We start from the raw sequence: 8,428 nt of genomic DNA on the forward strand, positions 1-8,428 counted from the left end.
CCATTAGCCCCCTTCACTGAAGTTCCCATTTGCTCCCTTGTCTTGCGCGCTTTATTTACCTCCTTCCAAAACATCTTTTTATTCTCACTGAAATTTAATGATACTCTCTCACCCCAACTCTCATTTGCCCCCTTTTTCACCTCTTGCACTTTTCTCTTGACCTCCTGCCTCTTTCTTTTATACCTCTCCCAATCATTTGCATTTTTTTCCCTGCAAAAATCGTCCAAATGCCTCTCTCTTCTCTTTCTCTAATAATCTTACTTCTTCATCCCACCACTCACTACCTTTTCTAATCAACCCACCTCCCACGCTTCTCATGCCACAAGCATCTTTTGCGCACGCCATCACTGCTTCCCTAGATACATCCCATTCCTCCACCACTCCCCTTACCTCCTTTGTTCTCACCTTTTTCCATTCTGTACTCAGTCTCTCCTGGTACTTCCTCACCCAAGTCTCCTTCCCAAGCTCACATACTCTCACCACTCTCTTCACCCCAACATTCTCTCTTCTCTTCTGAAAACCCCCACAAATCTTCACCTTCGCCTCCACAAGATAATGATCAGACATCCCTCCAGTTGCACCTCTCAGCACATTGACATCCAAAAGTCTCTCTTTCGTGCGTCTATCAATTAACATGTAATCCAATAACGCTCTCTGGCCATCTCTTCTACTTACATACGTATACTTATGTATATATCGCTTTTTAAACCAGGTATTCCCAATCACCAGTCCTTTTTCAGCACATAAATCAACAAGCTCTTCATCATTTCCATTTACAACACTGAACACTCTATGTATACCAATTATTCCCTCAACTGCCATATTACTCACCTTTGCATTCAAATCACCCATCACTATAACCCGGTCTTGTGCATCAAAACCACTAACACACTCATTCAGCTGCTCCCAAAACACTTGCCTCTCGTGATCTTTCTTGTCATGCCCAGGTGCATATGCACCAATAATCACCCATCTCTCTCCATCAACTTTCAGTTTTACCCATATCAATCTAGAATTTACTTTCTTACACTCTATCACATTCTCCCACAACTCCTGATTCAGGAGTAGTGCTACTCCTTCCCTTGCTCCTGTCCTCTCACTAACCCCTGACTCTACTTCCAAGACATTCCCAAACACCTCTTCCTCTTTACCCTTGAGCTTCGTTTCACTCAGAGCCAAAACATCCAGGTTCCTTTCCTCAAACATACTTCCTATCTCTCCTTTTTTCTCATCTTAGTTACATCCACACACATTTAGACACCCCAATCTGAGCCTTCGAGGAGGATGAGCACTCCTCGCGTGACTCCTTCTGTTTCCCCTTTTAGAATGTTAAAATACAAGGTGGGGAGGGTTTCTGGCCCCCCCGCTCCCGTCCCCTTTAGTCGCCTTCTACGACACGTGAGGAATCCGAGGGAAATTTTCTTTCTTCCCTATCCCCAGGGATATATATATATATATATATATATATATATATATATATATATATATATATATATATATATATATAGGGAGCGGGGGCCTGGAAATCCTCCCCTCTCATTTTTTTTTTTTAATTTTCCGAAAGAAGGAACAGAGAAGGGGGGCAGGTGAGGTTATTCCCTCAAAGGCCCAGTCCTCTGTTCTTAATGCTACCTCGCTAATGCGGGAAATGGCGAATACTATGAAAGAAAAAGAAATATATATATATATATATATATATATATATATATATATATATATATATATATATATATATATATATATATATATATATATAGGTAGCGCTAGGAAAAGACAACAAAGGCCTCATTCGTTCACACTTATTCTCTAGCTGTCATGTGTAATTCACCGAAACCACAGCTCCCTTTCCACATCCAGGCCCCACAGAACTTTCCATGGTTTACCCCTGACGCTTCACCTGCCCTGGTTCAATCCATTGGCAGCACGTCGACCCCGGTATACCACATCGTTCCAATTCACTCTATTCCTTGCACGCCTTTCATCCTCTTGCATGTTCAGGCCCCGATCATTCAAAATCTTTTTCACTCCATCTTTCCACCTCCAATTTGGTCTCTCACTTCTCCTAGTTCCCTCCACCTCTGACACATATATCCTCTTGGTCAATCTCTCCTCACTTATTCTCTCCATGTGACTAAACCATTTCAAAACACCCTCTTCTGCTCTCTCAACCACACTCTTTTTATTAGCACACGTCTCTCTTATCCTATCATTACTTACTCGATCAAACCAACTCACGCCACGTATTGTCCTCAAACATATCATTTCCAGCACATCCACCCTCCTGCGCACAACTCTATCTATAGGACACGCCTCGCATCCATATAACATTTTTGGAACCAGTATTAATTCAAACATACCCATTTTTGCTATCCGAGATAATGTTCTCGACTTACACACATTCTTCAACGCTCCCAGAACTTTCGCCCCCTCCCCCACCCTATGATTCACTTCCGCTTCCACGGTTCCATCCGCTGCCAAATCCACTCCCAAATATCTAAAGCAATTCATTTCCTCCAGTTTTTTTCCATTCAAACTTACCTCCCAATTGACTTGTCCCTCAACCCTACTGTACCTAATATCCTTGCTCTTATTCGCATTTCCTCTCAGCTTTCTTCTTTCACGCACTTTACCAAACTCAGTCACCAGCTTCTGCAGTTTCTCACCCGAATCAGCCACCAGCGCTGTATCATCAGCGAACAACAACTGACTCACTTCCCAAGCTCTGTCATCCACAACCGACTGCAAACTTGCCCCTCTTTCCAAAACTCTTGCAATCACCTCCCTAACAACCCATTCATAAACAAATTAGACAACCATGGAGACATCACACAGCCCTGCCTCAAACCAACATTCTCTGAGAACCAATCACTTTCCTCTCTTCCTACACATACACATGCCTTACATCCTCCATAAAAGCTTTTCACTGCTTCTAACAACTTGCCTCCCACACCATATAGTCTTAATACCTTCCACAGAGCATCTCTATGAACTCTATCATATGCCTTCTCCAGATCCATAAATGCTATATACAAATCCATTTGCTTTTCTAAGTATTTCTCACATACTTTCTTGAAAGAAAACACCTGATCCACACATCCTCTACCACTTCTGAAACCACACTGCTTTTCCCCAATGTGATTCTCTGTCCATGAACTTTACCCTCTCAATCAATACCCTTCCATATAATTTTCCAGGAATACTCAACAAACTTTTACCTCCGTAATTTGAGCACTCACTTTTATCCCCTTTGCCTTTGTACAATGGCACTATGCAAGCATTCCGTTAATCCTCAGTGACCTCACCATGAGTCATACATAAATTAAATAACCTCACCAACCTCTCAACAATACAGTTACCCCCCTTTTGAATGAATTCCACTGCAATACCATCGAAACCCGCTGCCTTGCCGGCTTTCATCTTTCGCAAAGCTTTTACTACCTCTTCTCTGTTTACCAAATCATTGTCCCTAACCCTCTCACTTTGCTCTCCATCTCGACCAAAACATCCTATATCTGCCACTCTATCATCAAACACATTCAACAAACCTTCAAAATACTCACTCCATCTCCTCACATCACCACTACTTGTCATCACCTCACCATTAGCCCCCTTCACTGAAGTTCCCATTTGTTCCCTTGTCTTACGCACTTTATTTACCTCCTTCCAAAACATCTTTTTATTCTCCCTCAAATTTAATGATACCCTCTCACCCTAACTCTCCTTTGCCTTCTTTTTCACTTCTTGCACTTTTCTCTTGACCTCCTGCCTCTTTCTTTTATACATTTCCCAGTCATTTTCATTATTTTCCTGCAGAAATCGTCGAAATGCCTCTGTCTTCTCTTTCACTAATAATCTTACTTCTTCATTTCACCACCCACTACCCTTTCTAATCTGCCCACCTCCGAGGCTTCTCATGCCAAGAACATCATTTGCGGAAGCAGTAGCTGCTTCCCTAAATACATCCTATTCCTCCCCCACTCTCCTTACGTCCTTTTTGTCTCACCTTTTTCCATTCTGTATTCTGTCTCTCCTGGTACTTTCTCACACAAGTCTCCTTCCCAAGCTCAATTACTCTCACCACTCTCTTTACCCCAACATTCTCTCTTCCTCTGAAAACCTCTACAAATTTCACCTTCGCCTCCAAAAGATAATGAACAGACATCCCTCCAGTTGCACCTCTCAGCACATTAACATCCAAAAGTCTCTCTTTCGCGCGCCTATCAATTAACACGTAATCCAATAATGCTCTCTGGGCATCTCATCTACTTACATACGTATACTTATGTATATCTCTTTTCAAACCAGGTATTCCTACTCACCAGTCTTTTTTCAGCACATAAATCTACGAGCTTTTCACCATTCCCATTTACAACACTGAACATCCCATGTGCACCAATTATTCCCTCAACTGCCACATTACTCACCTTTGTATTCAAATCACCCATCACTATAACCCGGTCTCGTGGATCAAAACTACTAATACGCTCACTCAGCTGCTCCCAAAAGACTTGCTTCTCATGGTCTTTCTTCTCATTCCCAGGTTCATATGCACCACTAATCACCCATCTCTCTCCATCTACTTTCAGTTTTACTCATATCAATCTAGAGTTTACTTTCTTCCACTCTATCACATACTGCCACCACTCCTGTTGTCCTCTCACTAACCCCTAACTTTACTTCCAAGACTTTCCCAAACCAACCTTCCCCTTTACCCTTGAGCTTCGTTTCGCTCAGAGCCAAAACATTCAGGTTCCTTTCCTAAAACATATATGTTTGTATGTGTACATATCTATGTATGTACATGTCTATGTGTACATATCTATGCTATATGTTTGTATGTGTACATATCTATGTATGTACATATCTATGTGTACATATCTATGTGTACATATCTATGCATGTACATATCTATGTATGTTTGTATGTAAGTATGTAGTGCTCTTGTGAGGTGACCGCGTATGCCACTGTCACGGGACTGGCTGCTGCTTCATATAGTATCAGTGTGGAGGCAGACCACACGAGGATAGACCATTACAATCTCTCCTTCTACCCTTGACCATGGAAGGTGTGGATTTTTTTTCTCCTCTCGTCCTTCTCACTTCTTATAATATTTTCATCTTTAAAAGTCAAGTCTACTGACGTTTAGGGAGATATCATCAATTTCTTGATTCATTTCCTAATCCTGTTTCCTGTTCACCAGATATTATCATGGTTGGGTCATGTTTACTTTGTGTCACGCCCTACAGATTATAAACAGTTTAAGTATATCTACACACACACACACACACACACACACACACACACACACACTGACCATGAGTCGACACGGGCTAGCCTATGATTGGACTCGCATGGGTTCGAACCCAGGTCAACATTTGCCAAGAACACATAACTGCGTCCCTGTGAGTGAGACACAAGCAAGTATTGACCTACATTATGATAACGTTCACTCTAGCTTGTTGGATCTGTACTCAAGGCTGTTGGATCTGTACTCAAGGCTGTTGGGCCCGTACTCAAGGCTGTTGGGCCCGTACTCAAGGTTGTTGGGCACGTACTCAAGGTTGTTGGGCACGTACTCAAGGTTGTTGGGCACGTACTCAAGGTTGTTGGGCACGTACTCAAGGTTGTTGGGCCCGTACTCAAGGTTGTTGGGCCCGTACTCAAGGTTGCTGGGCCCGTACTCAAGGTTGCTGGGCCCGTACTCAAGGTTGCTGGGCCCGTACTCAAGGTTGCTGGGCCCGTACTCAAGGTTGCTGGGCCCGTACTCAAGGTTGCTGGGTCTGCACTCAAGGTTGTTGGGCCTGCACTCAAGGTTGTTGGGTCTCTACTCAAGGTTGTTGGGTCTCTACTCAAGGTTGTTGGGTTTGTACTCAAGGCTGTTTAGTCTGCACTCAAGGTTGTTGGATCTGTACTCAAGGTTGTTGGATCTGTACTCAAGGTTGTTGGGTCTCTACTCAAGGTTGTTGGGTCTCTACTCAAGGTTGTTGGGTTTGTACTCAAGGCTGTTTAGTCTGCACTCAAGGTTGTTGGATCTGTACTCAAGGTTGTTGGATCTGTACTCAAAGTTGTTATGTCAGTCTGCATCACCATACCATCACCTACAACCTGACTGTATCATCGTCAACAGAGACAATGTGTTCTTTTGTTTACATGTGAGAACGACACGTTCAGCAGGTGTGCTACGTGGCACTTGACCTGCCAGGTTAGGTTAGGTTAGCACAAAGGCATTCATAGTTTAGTATCTAAAGTACACAAACACACACACACACACACACACATACAACCACACACACACACATTCATGAACACAAAGAGATCATAATGAAAACGGAAACTGTGACTGCGTCAAGGAGAGACTGGATCAGAGAATCAGTAGAATATCACCGGACATCAGACGGTCTGAGGTGTGAGGCTACGCCCGGTGATATCCCGCCCTCCAGAAGGGATATGATGCAAGTAGCGCTAGTGTGAAGGAGTGAGAGTGGAGCCGCTACCTAGAGGAAGCGAAGCGGAAGCATGATGATTGCGTGGGATTCCATGGGGGAGGGGGGCTTGACCCCAAGACTGGATGACCAACGGGAATTTTCAGGTACGAACGTTGGTAAAGCTTTAGCTGGGGAAAGACTTGAGATGATTCAGAAAAGACGAGAAATACGCGAGTTTGATGAGGGAGGTGAGGACACGCCATGAGGACCATCATAATATGTTGGTAAAGCTTATAAGGGGAAGGGAAGGAGGGGGAAACACGAGGGTGTGGAGACAACATCAGGTCCAGTGGTGACCAGCTGAAGTGCCTCAGCAACAGACCAGCCAAGAACTCAAGGCTATGTTATCAGGGAAGTGACCGAACAACACGATGGTGAGGTGTAACCAGACGACATGGAATAAGGAGGGAAGAAGAGGCAGTGATGTTCTTTGTGTTTGGCCAACAAATGAAAATTTACAAATATTTCTCCCCTTACTCAATAATTTAGTACCTTCAATCTAATTTGCTGTAGAATATGCTACCATTTTTAGATTGCATGATCCATAGGCAAGGAAACAAGTTTAAGTTTAGCATACACAGAAAACCTACCAATATATGGTCATATATCCATTATTACTCATCTCAACATGACAGAGCTAAATCATCATCATTTCAATCTATGTTCCTTAGGGCATTGCGTATTTGCAGTCCAGAGTATATTGATGATGAGTCTGAGAAGATATGTTCTATTGGATCTAAGTTAAAGTACCCTAGATCTTTCATTGATGAATCCCTTAAGTTAATAAAGAAATCATTTTATAGAGTTGAGCCCAAATCTCCCATTGACACCAAGAATCTTTTAGTTGTCCCTTTTAATAATATTTTTACTTTACTTCACATGTTGCTTAAATCCTTTAATGTAAATGTTGCCTTCAGCAACAATATTACTATAAAGAATATCTTAATCAGGAACTCACCAGAAAATTCTCCAGGGTGCATCTATAAAATGCCAAGTAGAAATTGTGATAAGTTTTATGTTGGGCAGACTGGTAAGGATTTTTCTGTTAGACTTAAGCAACAGAGATATGGTATAAGAACGGGACAAGAATCAAATGCCTTGACTGGAGTAATGCCACCTCAGTTATTAACTCTAACTCTATTACCACGAGAAATATCATTGAATACACAGAGAATTATAATCTTAATATTAGTGATGGTCTATACAAATTAAATAACTTTATTGTTGATAAAATTTGTAAAATGATACGTTTATGAACGCTCGTTGTCTGTCTCGGACAAACGCATGTTTACCAAATGACGTCCTAGCTACGTCTCTTCGTTGTATATCAAGTGACTGTTATATTTCTCTCTTGTGTCTCCCCTGATGATGTGATCATTACACGAAAATGCACTTGGGAACTTATCGCGTTTCATTTTCCCCATGGACTCTTAGGACTATATATATATATATATATATATATATATATATATATATATATATATATATATATATATATATATATATATATATATATATATACATATATATATATATATATATACATATACATATATATATATATATATATATATATATATATATATATATATATATATATATATATATATATATATATATATTTTTCTTTTTTTTTTTTGCTTTGTCGCTGTCTCCCGCGTTTCCGAGGTAGCGCAAGGAAACAGACGAAAGAAATGGCCCAACCCACCCCATACACATGTATATACATACGTCCACACACGCAAATATACATACCTACACAGCTTTCCATGGTTTACCCCCGACGCTTCACGTGCCTTGAGTCAATCCACTGACAGCACGTCAACCCCGATATACCCCATCGTTCCAATTCACTCTATTCCTTGCCCTCCTTTCACCCTTCTGCATGTTCAGGCCCCCATCACACAAAATCTTTTTCACTCCATCTTTCCACCTCCAATTTG

This window comes from Panulirus ornatus, chromosome 30 (assembly GCF_036320965.1).
Source record: "Panulirus ornatus isolate Po-2019 chromosome 30, ASM3632096v1, whole genome shotgun sequence".
Classification (NCBI taxonomy): Eukaryota; Metazoa; Arthropoda; class Malacostraca; order Decapoda; family Palinuridae; genus Panulirus; species Panulirus ornatus.